The sequence below is a fragment of the Macaca mulatta genome, chromosome X, assembly GCF_049350105.2.
Source record: "Macaca mulatta isolate MMU2019108-1 chromosome X, T2T-MMU8v2.0, whole genome shotgun sequence".
Taxonomy (NCBI): domain Eukaryota; kingdom Metazoa; phylum Chordata; class Mammalia; order Primates; family Cercopithecidae; genus Macaca; species Macaca mulatta.
Genome location: NC_133426.1, coordinates 45,953,369 through 45,969,712, shown reverse-complemented (window position 1 = coordinate 45,969,712; position 16,344 = coordinate 45,953,369). Strand labels below are relative to the sequence as shown.

Genomic DNA, 16,344 nt, shown 5'->3' with positions numbered 1-16,344 from the left:
CCACCAAAAATTTTTCCACTACTGTTACAAGCTGTTAATTCCTTGAGTACTCTATAAAATATCTATAGCTTAGGTAAACCAAGTAAATTTTTTTTTTTTGTCTAGCAAAGTTTAGAGTGTTAGTGTGATGGTACGGATTCTTTTTTATGGTGGTTGTGCTTGTTTTTAAGTTTTTGTATGACTTATTGTCTTTTCATGTGTGTTTCCCATTGTTTGTTTGATCTGAGGGAAAATTTGTAATAGCCTGAGAATCAGGGGATGAGGATTTTTCTTGTAGGCCTCTTAGGGATGACAGTTACCCTTCACTGGTAGTATAGAAAAATATATAAATTTGCTCTTTTTCAAGACTTCAAACTACCTCAAGAAAAGGAATCTAATGCAACAATATTTGTAATACTTCCAGAGCTCTCAAAATGAGGATTTTTTATAAATAGGTCTGAAGAGCATTAAAATATCCTGGGTTAGTGTAGCAATATGACAGTAGGATCCTTAGGTTGATGCTGACTTTTATTTGGCATAAGTTTATATTTTGTGTGCTGTTTATTTACCCTTTTGACAGGGAGGGCTGTAGCGGAAGCTGTGATAGGCTAAAAGTTGTTATGTTCTGCAGTAATGAATTAGTTTAAGTAATGAGGTAGACCCTGTTCTCAGCAGTGCGACAGTTGGGGCCGAGGTGAGCTATGAGGGGCTGAAGCTTGCTCTGATCATTTCTTTCTGTTTTGAGTTTTGTTTGCTTGTATAATTTTTGTTTTACATTATGGGAGGTGAGATATTTTCCATTAAGGAAGATTGTTGCTAACGGATTTCTTGATTAAAAACCTAAATAAACTGATTAAGTTTTAGGCATTCTTTCAAAGGGGTTCTCGGTGAAGAGATTGGGGACTATTCTATTTGGTGCTTAGTGAAAACATTTTGAGTTAATGCACGTGCCAGTTATTGCCAATTCTTTATTAAATTCAAAAGCTTTTTTGTCAAATAAATAGCAATTTTCCAAAAAAAAAAAGAAAGAACACTAGTTAAGGTAATTACATAGGTGAATATAAAAGACAGTATAAACATGTTCTTTGTCATAACTTTTTTTCCCATATATGATTCAAAAGACAACTCATAATGCAATACATATAAATGTAAGCTGATGAGCACACAATGTATAAAGACGTAATTTGTGTAATTTGTTAGAAAAACAACATAAGGAGGGCAGAATGATGCTATTTAAGAGCAAAGTTTTGTATACTATTGAAATTAAAGTTGATATCAATCTGAACTAGATTATTATGAATTAAGATATTATTGATAACACTCAGGGTAACAACTAAACATTACTCAAAAATATATAGGAAAAGAAATGACGAATGAATTAAAATGGTACTATATCTCTCTATGTAACACAAAAGAAGATAGTAATGGAGAAACTGAGGAATACAAAAAACACAAGACATTGAAAACAAATAGCAAAATTATAGACATAATCCTATTTTATTATTCATTACATTAGAAATAAATATATTAAATTTTCCAATTAAAAGACATAAATTGGCAGAACTGGTTTTTAAAACATCATCCAACTATATGCTGCATACAAAATATATACTTTAAAGATACAAAAAGGTTGAAAATAAGAGGAAAGAACAAAATATTCCATATAGATAATAAGCAAAAAAGAGCTGAAGTGGCCATACTAATATCAGACAAAATAGATTTTAAAGCAAAATTGTTACTAGAGAAAAAGGAGGACATAGTATAATGGCAAAAGGATCAACTCAAGATATAAAAATTATAAACTTATATGCTGAATTTTGAGGGTTCTAACAACAGAGCCCTCAAATTACAAAAGTAAAAACTGACAGAATTGAAGGGAGAAGTTAGCAAATCAACATTAATAGTTGGAGACTCCAACACTCTACTTTTAATGATGGATAGAACAACCAGACAGAAGATCAGCAGAAAAAATAGAAAACTTAACAACACTACAAACCAACTAGACCTGACAGACATCATAGAACATTCTAACCAACTATGGCAGAATACATATTCCTCTGAAGTGCACATGGAATGTTTTCCAGGATAGATGATATATTAGGCCATAAAACAAGTGTTAATGTGTTTAAAATGGTTGTAATCACACAAAGTATGTTTTCTGACCATAATGGAATGAAATTAGAAATCAATAACAAGAAAAGTTGGGAAGTTAGCAAATATGAGGAAATGAAACAAAAATAATCCTTGATAGCCAATGGGTCAAGAAGAAAACACAAGGAAAATTAGAAAATAAAGTGATATGAATTAAAATCAAAACATGAAAAAACAACTCATGGGCAGCAAATATGTGTTCAGAGGGAAATTTATAGCTGTAAACCCTTACACTATAAAAGAAGAAATATCTCAAATCAACAACCTAAATATCTGCCTTAAGAAATTTGCTGAGAGTTTTTGTATACATGGATGTTGGATTTTGTCAAAAGCTTTTTCTGCATTTGTTGATATAATCATTTAACTTTTCTTCTTTAGCCAGTTAATGTGATAGACTACATTACTTTTCAAGCATTTAACCAGCCTTGCTATTTAGAGTTAATCCTAGTTGGTTGTAGTTAACATTATGTCTGAAAGTACCCTTTTCAACTGGATATAGCTGGTTCTTTATAGATCAGTGGTTCTCAAAATGTAGTCTTCAGACTGGCAGAATCAGCATCACATGGGAATTTGTTAGATACGCAAATTCTTGGGCCCCAGTCTAAACTAATGGAATCAACAACTGTGGGGGTGGGGTGAAGAAATCTGTTTTAAGAAGCCTTCCAGGTGACCCTGATGAACACTAAGGTCTAAGAACCACTGGCATAGATGGAGTGAGATAAGCAGCACAGGCAAATTCTACTATTTCTTTCCCACTTGACTTGTAACTCCAATATCTGTTTCCAAAGACCACTGTAGAGTCCAGTGGTTTTCAATCCTGGATGCACATTGAAATCTTGTAGAGAAGGCTCCAGGAACTCTGATTTAATTGTTCTGGAGTATAGCCCTTCCTCATTAGCACTTTAACAAAAGTTAGTTTATCAGATTAGGTGAGGACTCTTTGAACCACAGTTCAAATGAACTGCTTAAAAGGTCTGACATGGAGCCCAGCTATCTGTTTTAAAGAAGCATCCCAGACCACATTGTGTGGAAAACTACTCTAGAGCAATGATTTTAAACTTTTTGACCGGAACTAATAGGAAGAAATATGCACTAAATGCATGGTGACCTAGCAGACACATACTTGTATGCATGTATGTATGTATGTAGCTATATGTATGTTATACACATAGCTATATACATATAGCTACATACATACATGCATATATATATGTGTATACCTACATATAGATACATACATACAAAACCCTCTTGAAATCATGTTTATCTTTACTACATACTATGCACTTTGGTATATTCTATTTCACATTTTAATGGTTGTTTAATGATTAAATGTTGATTTTGTGACCTGGTAGAGTTACAATGACTACTTTGAAAACAGCTGTACAAGATTTATCCAAAATATTCAAATCCATCTCTGTGATGTCAAGTGACACCATCTTAACAGGATGGGGGCTCATAAAATTCAATGGGTGGGAGAGGGAAAGAATTGTAATGATCTTTCATGGGTGGCCAAAGGCTGAGTAAATGTTCATTGAAAGAGAGGGCAGACTTGGGAAATGGCTCCCCCAACTAAAAGGGAAATTATTGTGGGGAAACACCCCAAAAGGTTATTTTTTTGCAGTTTTCTAAGGGGAAAACCCTGTATTTGCTTTTTAGGGTCTTTTCACTGCTAAATTTCAGATGTTCAGTGTAATAGAGAAGTTATGAGTCTGAGTAGCTCAGGCTTTATGATGACCATACACTAACTTAAAAATGTAAAATGAGCAGTGGCTTATTTTTATGGATACCATTTTATTGCCACTCAACTTCTTTCCATTTTAGACTAAAAATATTCAATTGAAATTAATAAAGCAAACAACATGCATTTGTTGGTAAGAAACTGAGAGGAATTATTCCAAAGCTTGCACATCTGGTTGTAACTTAAAAGATTTAAAATATTACTAGGCTTCATTGGTGATTCAGTATTGTAATTACCCATGAAAAGGTATGTTAGTGCTTTATTGTGTGAATTAATTACCAATCCCATGAGACAACACCTGCAAGTCCATATTTAATGCATTTCTGTTCCCATTAGCAACATTCATGCAAACAGAGCATTCAGGGAGTAAATCTACCAAGTTATTTTTTGTAGTATTAATACAAATCTCCATAGTTTTCAGTTTTTAAATAGAGATGTTGAAGCACTACACCTACTGATTGCCCTTGTATTACAGCTGTATGAGTCAATAATGATAAACGAGACCTTAAATCAGGTGAGCCTCCTGGATATCCACACCATTATATCATTCTTGCCATTGGCCTAGACTAGTAAGAAATGGAGGGAAAACATTCTATTATGTATGTTGATATACAGATTTGCAATCACCAAGGAGGAACAATATGATTTTTTAAAACTCTTCAACTTTCCTTAGTATACTATCCTGCTTAATATTAATAGCAGTACCAGCTCTTCTGTTGGTTTGGTCAGATCAGTTAAAAATTCCAAAAGACGGCCTGGCGTGGTGGCTCATGCCTGTAATTTCAGCACTTTGGGAGGCTGAGGCGGGCAGATCATGAGGTCAGGAAATCGAGACCTTTCTGGCCAACATGATGAAACCCCATCTGTACTAAAAATCCAAAACTTAGCTGGGCGTGGTGGGGCATCCCTGTAATCCCAGCCACTCAGGAGGCTGAGGCAGGATAATCGCTTGAACCCGGGAGTCGGAGGTTGTAGTGAGCCAAGATCACGCCACTCCACTCCAACCTGGCAATAGATTAAGACTCCATCTCAAAAGAAAAAAAAAGGCCGGGCGCGGTGGCTCAAGCCTGTAATCCCAGCACTTTGGGAGGCCGAGACGGGCGGATCACGAGGTCAGGAGATCGAGACCATCCTGGCTAACACGGTGAAACCCCGTCTCTGCTAAAAAATACAAAAAACTAGCCGGGCGCGGTGGCGGGCGCCTGTAGTCCCAACTACTCGGGAGGCTGAGGCAGGAGAATGGCGTGAACCCGGGAGGCGGAGCTTGCAGTGAGCTGAGATCCGGCCACTGCACTCCAGCCTGGGCGGCAGAGCGAGACTCCGTCTCAAAAAAAAAAAAAAAAAAAAAAAAAGAAAAAAAAATTCCAAAAGACCCTGATTGTTGCCAGCAGATAAAAAAAAATACACAGGTTTATAGTAGAATGATTTATAATCCTTTGGGTATATGTTTATTGTAGCACTATTTACAATAGCAAAGACTTGGAACCAACCCAAATGCCCATCAATGATAGACTGGATAAAGAAAATGTGGCACATATATACCTTGGAATATTATGCAGCCATAAAAAAGAATGCAGCCATAAAAAAGAATGAACTCATTTTATGCAGTCATAAAAGAGAATGAGTTCATGTCCTTTGCAGGGACATGGATGAAGCTGCAAGTCATCTGAAGCTGGAAGCAAACTGACACAGGAACAGAAAACCAAACATCACATGTTCTCACTCATAAGTGGGAGTTGAACAATGAGAACACATGGACACAAGGAGGGGAACATCACACCAGGGCCTGTGGGGCGCTGCGGGGCAAGGAGAGGGAGAGCATTAGGACAAATACCTAATGCATGTGGGGCTTAAAACCTAGATGATGGGTTGATAGGTGCAGTAAACCACCATGGCACATGTGTACCTATATAACAAACTGGCACGTTCTGCACATGTATCCCAGAACTTAAAGTAAAATTTTTTAAAAAGGCCCTTTTAATAAAGTAACTTTTGAACAGATATCTAAAGAAAATGAAGAATGAAACAAGTGGACATCTAAGAAAAGAGCTTTCTTAACAGAGGGAATTACAAGTGCAAAGGTCATGAGGTAACAGTGTGTGCGATGAGTTCAAGGAATGGCAAAAATGCCAATGAGTCTGGAATGAAGAGTTTGAGGGAGACAGTGGTAGGAGATTAGGTCAAAGAGTTATCACGGGATCAGACCGTGCAGGCCCTTGAGGATCATCATAAAATCTTTGGGTTTTACTCCGAGATGGGAAATCACTGGCAAGTTTCGAGCAGAAGAATGACATCAAATCACCTGACTTCTGTGTGGAGAATAAGCTTTAGGGGGTTAGGGGGCAAGGGTGAAACTGGGAGACAGGTTAGAAAGCTACAGGAATTCAAGTGAGAGATAATAGTAGCTTGGATCTGGGTACTGGTGATGAAAAAGTTGATTAGTTATCAGAGCCTGGATTGACTGTTAGGGTAAACCAGCTTTTAAAAATAAAACGAAGAAAATCCCTTCCATTATGTCTATGCTATGTTCATGCAATTCCCCACAGACATTTTCAGATTTGCCTAGATTTTAAGGCACAAGAGACTGCTTCTTCCTAGTGCTGGTACACACACTGAAATGCACTGAGCTGAGAAGCTATTGCTGTGATACCTTTCAAGACAACCAGAGCAGTGGTCTTTTGGGTGTAACAGAAAAGCACTACATTTGATAACATAATGTTGGAAAGCCAAAGTCTCAGAAGATTACTATCAGGCAATAACGTTGAAGAATCTATTGCTGGCTAAATCTGGAAACAAACTTTGTCGGGCACTTGTTAAAAAAAAAAAAAAAGAAAGAAAGAAAGAAAAGGAACAAAATGGCCTGCACTGCACCCCACCCTACAAAAGGATCTTGATATTTTGCATTTTTTTCTTTTCCATATTTTTAAACTAAGACATAATAAAGTAACAAACTCACATTTCTTACCAGATTATAGTTACCAAATACTGACCCTAAGAGGAACACTTTCACCAAACAACCATATTCCGCACATTTTCAGTGTACCTAGTGCATGTGAGGCATTGACTAATAATGCAAGAAGCAGTCAAAAGTCAGTAGTTTTCTCAGAACCTCTTTCAAGGTGGGCCTGTTCTGCGGTCAAGAAGGCAACTTCCATGTCCTTGATACCAACTTTCAAATCTCTCTCAGACCCAGGGATAGAAATTCAAACTACCTGGCTTTAAGGAAGAGGACAAGCCGAGAAAAAAAGTGATAGCCAGGCTATAGAAGATTTGAGCAGTACTATCAAACAATTAGACCTAATCGCCATGTATAGAACAGGCTAACTGAAACAGCAAAATATACTTTCTGTTCAAATGCACATGGAACGTGCACAAAGAAAAACCATATTCTGGGCTATAAAACCAGCCTCAACAAATTGAGAATAATAGAAATCATACATTGTATGTTCTCAGACCATAATGGAACTAAACTAGAAATCATTAACAAGAAGATATAAATTCCCAAATATTTGAATATTAAACCACACACTCATGGAAGATTAAAAAATATTTTCAACTAAATAAAAATGAAAATACAACATATACATCTGTGGGATGTAGCTAAAACAGTGCTCTTAAAGGGAATCAGAGCTGGCCAGTAAAGCAGTGTTAAAAGTAATGGCCAAAACCACAATTACTTTTGCACCAACGTAATAAAAGCAGATTTTATTCAGGAACGATTGCAATAGGGAAAAAGAGATCTCAGTTTAGAACTGATCTGGTTTCTGAATACAACAAGGAAACGTGGGAATTTGTAGCCCAGGATCAGCATGGAGGGTTGGTGGACAAAAAGTTACTAAGAGTAGGGCAATTCTTGCTAAACTGACCTAACAGGATTCTTGCTGAAGGCAGGCCAGGGGGATCATATATCACCTGGGACATGATGGAGGGTGAGGAATTTGACCAGATATTGAGAGTGATCAGATATCAAGGGATTCTCACTAAACTAACTTAGCAGAATGCTTGCTAAACTGTTTTCTGCAAAGACACAGTTTGGAGGCTTAAAGGTTATAGTGTAGCCGAGAAGAAGGCTCAGAGGACCCCAGTTAAAGTTTGGTCAAGGAGGGAGGCTTTGTCAGTGTTTAGAGGGAAATCTATAAAATTAAACAAAAAAATAGAAATAATAAAATATGTCCAATTGAAAACAGAAAAGCAATAAAGAAAAATCATGAAACTAAAATCTGGTTCTTTAAAGAATAATGAAACTGATAAACCTCAAGTGAGACTGACCAAGAAAATACAAGGCACAAATTATCTATATCAGGAATGACAGTGGGGAATTTCACTAGAGACTACACAGACATTAAAAAGATAATAAGAGAATACTATGAATGTCTCTATGCCCATAAATTAGACAACTTGGATGAAATTGATTAATTCCTTGAAAGCCATAAACTATAAGACATTATCGAAGAAAAATATATAACCTGAAGGGTCCTATATCTATTAAAGAAATTTTGTAGTTAAAAATCTTCCAAGAAAGGAATCACCAGGCTCAGATGATTTCACTGGCAAATGCTACCAACTATTTAAGGGAGAAATAATAACAATTCTACACAAACCCCTCCTGAAAATAGAAGAGAAAGGTACAATTTCCAATTCACTTGATAGGGCCAGCATTACCCTAATGCCAAAACAAGATAAACATATTACAAGAAAAGAAAACTATGAACCAACGTCCCTAATAAAAATAGATACAACAATCCCTAACAATTAGTAATCAACTTCTGCAATATATAAAAAGAAGAGGCTGGGAGCAATAGCTCATGCCTGTAATCCCAGCACTTTTGGAAGCCGAGGCGGGTGGATCACCTGAGGTCAGGAGTTCTAGACCAGCCAGGACAATATGGTGAAACCCCGTCTCTACTAAAAATACAAAAATTAGCTGGGCGTGGTGGTGGACACCTGTAATCCCAGCTTCTCGAGAGGCTGAGACAGGATAATTGCTTGAACCCAGGAGGTGGAGGTTGCAGTGAGCCAAGATCATGCCACTACATTCCAGCCTGGGCGACAGAGCAAGACTCCATCTCAAAAAAAAAAAAAAAAAAAGATTACATCATGACTAAGTGGAGTTTATTCTTGAAATTCAAGGCTGATTTAACATTCAACAATCAACCAGTGTAATCCACCGTATTTAACCAAACTAAATTTAAAAACCATATAATCACCCTAATGAATGTGGAAAATGTATTTGACAAAATTCAACAACTATTCATGATTTTTTAAAAATTCTCGGCAAATTAGGAATGGAAGTTAACTTCCATAACCTAATAAAAAGGCATCTATTAAATACCTACAGATGACATTATACTTAATATTGAGGAACTATTTGCTTTCTCCCTAAGATAGAAACAAGGCAACAAGAAACTAGCATCTAGAGAACAAGGCAAGGGAATCTTCTCTCACTACTCCTATTAAACTACATACCAGAAGGCCTCACCAGTGCAATAAAATAAGAATATCTTGAAAAGGCATACAGAAAGAAAGAAATAAAACTGTCTCTGTTTGAAAATGACATGGTTATCTATGTAGAAAATATTTTAAAGTCTCTAAAAAAAGCTTTTAGAACTGATAAATATATTTACAAAGACAGAATTATAAGGGCAATATACAAAAGTCAATCATATTTCTAAATATCAGCAATGAACATTGGAATTTGAGTTAAAAAAATAACATTTACAATTGCAACCAAAAAATGAAGTACTTAGAAATAAAATCTAATAAAATATATGTAGGATCTATATACCAAAAACCAAAAAACAGACAAACAAAAAACTCAAAAAAACTAATAAATCAAAGGAGATAGAAAATAGTGAAGAGATATATCATGTTCATGGGGTGGTAGAATCAATATTAAGAGGTCAATTATACTCTATTGATCCTTAAAGTCAATGTAAATCTAACCAACACACTGCAAACTATTTTGTAGACATCAACAAATTGATTCTAAAATGTATATGGAAAGACAAATGAACTAGAATATCTAAAGAATCCTGGAAAAGAAGAGCAAAATTGGGGGATTCACACTACCTTATTTCAAGACTTACTATAGATTTGCAGAAATTAAGACAGCTTGGTATTGGCAAAGGGATAGACAAATAGATCAATTGAATAGAATGGAAAGCCCAGAAATAGAGCCACACAAAGAAGGAACTGATACTTGACAAAAGGACCAAGGAAATTCAAGGATAGTCTTTTCACTAAATAGTGTGGGAACAACTGTACATCCGTATTTTAAAAATTAACCTTGGCACATACCTTACAATTTATTAAAAAATTAACTCAAAATGGATTATAGACCTAAATGTAAAATGGTGGGGTTTTTTGTTGTTGTTGTTGTTGTTGTTTTTTGAGATGGGATCTCACTCAGTTGCTCAGGCTGGAATGCAGTGGTGTGATCTTGGTTCCCTGCAGCCTCGACCTCCAGGGCTCAAGAAATTCTCCCCACTTTCACCTCCTGAGTAATTGGGATGACAGGCACAAGCCATCATGTCGGGCTAATTTTCCTTATTTTTTCTAGAGATGAGGTCCCACTATGTTGCCCAGACTGGTCTCAAACTCCTGGACTCAAGTGATCCTCCCACCTCAGCCTCCCAAAGTGCTGGGATTACAGGTGTGAGCCACCATGCCTGGCCCTAACATGTAGAGCTATAAAATGTAAAATGTGAAATGTAAAGCTATAAAATTTTTAGAAAAAAAAGGTAAGAAAAAAAAAAAAGAAAGAAAGAAAAGTAAGAAATCTGTATTAACTTGGGATTAATGATGAATTTTCAAATGTAACACCAAAAGCAGGATCCACGGAGGAAAAATTATTAACCACAATCTATTAAGACCACTATTTCTTTTGACTCTGATATCTCTTCTATCACACTTTTCCTCTTGTCCTGTGGCATTATAATCACTGCGAGCATTTTCTCTAAATTAATATATATTCCCTTATCTAATTTTGTATTACTAATTTTACATTCTTTTGCTTAAAGAAGGCTTCCCAAATTATGTAAGCTTCAAGACCTACAAAATCGGATCTGTCCCTAAATGTATATAAACATAAAATTAAGCACATTTTAAATGACACGTATATATATAGTAAAACCAAAATGGGAAATAAAAAACATGGGACTGATAAATATAAAAATAAAAACTTTACATGGTGATGCACACCTGTAGTCCCAGCTACTTGGTAGGCTGAGGTATGAGAACCACTTGAACCCAGAAGATTAAGGCTATAGTGAGCTATGATTGTGTCCTGCACTCCATCCTGGGCAACAGAGTCAGACTCCATCCCTACAAACATATATAAATAAGGCGGGGTGCAGTGGCTCACGCCTGTAATCCTAACACTTTGGGAGGCTGAGGCAGGTGAATCCCTTGAGGTCAGGAGTTGGAGACCAGCCTGGCCAACGTGGTGAAACCCCATCTCTACTAAAAATACAAAATTAGCCAGGCGTGGTGGTGCGCGTCTGTAATCCCAGCTACTCAGGAGGCTGAGGCAGGAGAATCGCTTGAACCTGGGAGGCAGAGGTTGCAGTGAGCTGAGATTGCACCATTGCACTCCAGCCTGGGTGACAGAGCAAGACTCAGTCTCAAACAAAAACAAACAAAAAAAAAACAAAAAAATACATATATATAAACAAAATACAAATTAAAAAACTTAAAAAGTCACTCCTCTCACAGGGAGAGAACATGCATAAGATTAGAAAAGAAACAGGGGAGGCTGCAAAGGTGTTGAATGTATGAGTGATTAATTATCCTTTATACCTTATATATGTTATATATGTTCTTTAGTGTGGATTATTTCATAAGAAACAAAATTAATTTTGAAAGATAAACCACTGCTGACCTATCAGCAAGCAAATACACTCAAAAAATACTCAACCTGCTGGGCGCAGTGGCTCACGCCTGTAATCCCAGCACTTTGGGAGGCCGAGACGGGCGGATCACGAGGTCAGGAGATTGAGACCATCCTGGCTAACACGGTGAAACCCCGTCTCTACTAAAACTACAAAAAAAAAAAAAAAATTAGCCAGGCGTGGTGGCGGGCGCCTGTAGTCCCAGCTACACGGGAGGTTGAGGCTGGAGAATGGCGCGAACCCGGGGGACGGAGCTTATCGCACCACTGCACTCCAGTCCAGGCGACAGAGCGAGACTCCGTCTCAAAAAAAAAAAACCAAAAAACTCAACCTAACGAAGTTTCAAGGAGCTTCTCTCCCTGGCAGATTTTTGAGGTATCTCTCCTGGAGAATTTCCCTTATGTGAAGAAAAAAAGAAAAGAGAACAATAGAAAAGGAAAGAGAAGAAAGGAGAGGAGAGCAGGGGAGGGGAGGGCAGGGGAACGGAGGGAAACAAAGTAGTTGCCATTTATATCCACATGCTTATGTGCATCTGGGCTTTCAACATATTGTGTCTGTCTAGAGATTGCAAGGGTTTGTCTCATACTGAATCTTTCAGGTAATTCTTGCTAACTTGAGCTCAGCACAATTCTGTTTGGAATTAATAAACTCAACTCAGCAGCAGCCTGCCCCTTAGCTAATGAGACAAGTAGAAAAGAATTCACATGTTTTGTTTCCTTAGTGTCAATATAAAACATCTTTAATACTAAAATACAGCGATAGATTGTGGGGCAAAATTCAAAATTTGGCTGGACGCGGTGGCTGGCGCCTGTAATCCTAGCACTTTGGGAGGCCGAAATTCATAGAGATTTTTGAGATTAGCATGAGTTTATCTTGTAGTGAATACTCCCATTCTATGCATTCCATACTCCACATCCCACCATCCCTTTCAGTTAGGGCTTCAGTTACAGAAACCTTTGAGAAGTTCTGTTATAAGGCCCATCAGAATCTTCAGTCCAAATTTCATTTAGCAGCTTTTCTGTGCCAGAGACCCTGCTTACTACTGGACAAAGAGACTGCTCTTAGGAACACATAGTAAGTAGAATGTAGGAGATAGACAAAAGCTGGTAGTTATAATTCGGCTTACTATGCTTTAAAACATGGATGAGGGAATTGTGTGATTCCCAAAAAGTAAGATACCAAGAGGTTAGATACTTTTGGGGGAATATCTAACATAATAGTTAACATTTGAGCTGGGCTTTAAAATATAGTAAGAGTTTTGCAGAAGAGGAAGAGGAAAAACGAAGGAAAAGTAAATTTCAGGCTTGGAGGAAAGAACGTATAAGAGCAAGGAGAGATGAAAGATGTGCAGTGTAGCAAGACTGTGAGTTCCAAAGTGAGGGATATCTTGAGCAGATGGTAAAGGGCATTATATGCTATGCTAAGTTGTATGGACTTTAGCCTATGTACATTAGGGAGTCAAGAGAGGTTTTAGATGCGAGGAAGGAAGAAGGGATCCTAACTCTAGTAACACCAAGAATCTTCTGGGTTCGGGTTATAAAATAGTAGTCCTTGTCACAAGGACACTTGATGTCTTTATTTTGCCCCTCACTCCCACCCTCCCATGCAAAGCGGACCCTGAATCAAGGGTTTGGGTATAGGCAGTTTATTTGGTAAGTGATCCCAGGAAGCATGATGAGGGAGTGAGGAAGTGAGACAGAGAAGAGAGGAAACCAACAAAGGATTTGCTAATGAGCTGGTTACACCTCTTGGCAACTGTCTTTAATTTTTCTCAGAATTTTCTGAGACCGTTCAGAAAAGTGCTGTTCAATAGAAATAAAATGCAAGCTACGTTTTTAAATGTAATTAAAAATTTTCTAGTTAAAAATTTTCTGGCTACGTTTTTAAAACTAAAAAGGGGCCGGGCACGGTGGCTCATGCCTGTAATCCCAGCACTTTGGGAGGCCGAAGTGGGCGAATCACCTGAGGTCAGGAGTTCGAGGCCAGCCTGGCCAATATGGTGAAACCTCTTCTCTACTAAAAATGCAAAAATTAGCCAGCCGTGGTGGCAGATGCCTGTAGTCCTAGCTACTCAGGAGGCTGAGGCAGGAGAATCGCTTGAACCCAGGAGATGGAGGTTGCAGTGAGCCAAGATTGTGACATTGCACTCCAGCCTGGGCGACAGAATGAGACTCTGTCTCATAAATAAATAAATAAAATAAAAAGGAACAGATGAAAATAATGATAATAATATATTTTATTTATCACAATATATCTAAAATATTATTTCCATAATATTTTTAATCAGTATTTAAAATATCAATGACGGCCAGGCGCGGTGGCTCACTCCTGTAATCCCAGAACTTTGGGAGGCCGAGGTGGGTGGATCATGAGGTCAGGAGTTCAAGATCAGCCTGGTCAAGATGGTGAAACCCCACATCTACTAAAAATACAAAACATCAACTGGGTGAGGTGGCAGGTGCCCGTAATCCCAGCTACTTGGGAGGCTGAGGCAGAGAATTGCTTGAACCCAGGAGGCGGAGGTTGCAGTGAGCTGAGATCATGCCACTGTACTCCAGCGTGGGCAACAGAGTGAGACTCCGTCTCAAAAAAATAAAAAAATAAAATAACATAAATAAATAAATAAATAAAATATCAATGACATTATTTACTTTCTATTTTTCATACTAAGTATTTGAACTACAGCATGTATTTTATACTCACAGCACATCTCTAATCAGACTAGCGGACAGTGTAGGCGGTATAGGACATCCCTTAGGATATACTTCATAAATACCCCTCTGTGGGGCAAGGACGCTAGGGTATGTATCCCCCAATTTTTGTCCCACATTAATTCCTGAGACATTAACACTGTAGTATTTCTGGACCACCTCAAGTGATGGTGAAAGTGGTCAGAAAACACTTGGGTAGACACAGAAAGCTATGTAAGGAACTTTCTGGGGGTAACCTCCAGCATGGGCAGAGGGGATATGGGTAGGGCAGTGACAGCATCTGCTGCACTTGAACTTTTCTAAAATTCTAAACTATTTTCATCACAAACATGCATGACAGTTTCAGTGATGTCTTGTATTCATTTGTGATTATGCTTCCACTAGAATTTGTGTTTATTGCTTTAACTTTGTTTTCTCTGTCCTTGCTCCCACAGATTTTCATCATCTCTTTCCTCTGCCAGGGAAGGGTGGAGAGGTGAATTGAAACAGTCTCTCCTCAAGTATTTCATTTTGTAGAGACACATAATTTTATGAGGTTTTCCAAATGAGACACATCTAGACCGTGTTTTATGACGTTCATCTCACAAAGTGAGAGACAGTCAAGTTGGCTCTGGCCCTGACAGTCGCTCCGTAGAACCCAGAGAAAATTAAAAAGGAAGGTGTAGTGAATAATCTGGTGCAAGATCAGATCCTCTCTTTATGCTGGAGGTACTAACTTTCCCAGCTGCTAGAAGTGTTGGCTGCTGAAGATCACAGTTGAGTCCTTCCCCAGGCCTTAACCTGGGCTAATGGTTGCTGCCTCCCCAAAGATCACACATACTCCCTGGGTATAACCCATATCGAATCACTGGTTTGTGGTGGAGAGAATGGTGAGGGTTCATGTAAAGGCCTAGTCCATCCACCTCAGTTCATGACAACTCTAAAAGGTCATTCCAGCTCCAGGGCTTCCCATGGGATTGGCTGAGACCTCCTGTTATGACTGTATTAGTTCAACCCCTCCCTCTGTCCAATCCTGCTTCCCTTGCTTCCTCACAGAGGTTGTTCCTGGAGCATTCCCCAATAAATCACCTGCACCCAAATCTCAGGGTCCCAAAATCTGCTTTCTGGGGAACGCAGTCTATAACAGGAGAGGACTTCACCAATTTCCCCATGTTTTAGTGTTCTCGTTTAGCTAAAGTTGGGCAAAATTAGGGAACAGTCCCCAAGACCACACTCACTTCTGATACCAATTGCAAGTCCATGGGTCCCCCAGGACTACACTCAGGTTGATAATTAGCTAACAGGACTCACAGAACTCACTGGAAGTAGTTATACTCATGGTTAATTACAGTGAAAGAATACAGATTAAAATCAGCCAAGGGAAGAGATGCATGGGGCAGACACCAGGAAATTTCCACATGTGGAGCTTCCAGTTGTCCTTTCCCAGTGGAGTTGTAGACAGTGCTAACTTTCCTAACAACAATGTGTGGCAATACACACAGAACATTGCCAACCAGGGAAGCTTGCCTGAGCCTTGATGTCCAGAGTTTTTACTGGAGCTGAGTCATACAGACCTGTCTGTCTACTCTTGTGGCCAATTTCAGTCTCCAGCTCCTCTAGAGGTCCAGCTCCTGTGATACTGCATGACCCAAAGCCCCCACCATAAATTACATTATTAAACTATCAAATGTGGCCCACAATCCCCAGAAAAACAAAGACACTTTTGTCAGGTAGGGTATTCCAGGGCCTGAAAGAGTCCCAGGAGTCAGGGGCAAAGACCAGACATTACTTTGGGTAGGGTTAAATTCTTTACAAGTTGCCAGGTAACATTTGAAGGAAAAAAAATAGAGATTTAAACTCTATAAGAGTATATTATCTGGAAGTTTTTGTCATA

The 16,344-nt window shown here is 38.2% G+C and overlaps 1 long non-coding RNA gene across 1 annotated transcript in view; it reads right to left on the bottom strand.

Moving 5' to 3' along the window:
• Window positions 1–16,344, bottom strand: part of LOC144338565 (uncharacterized) — a 371,807-nt gene that overhangs the window by 282,643 nt on the left and 72,820 nt on the right. The gene's annotated exons all lie outside the window — the stretch shown is intronic.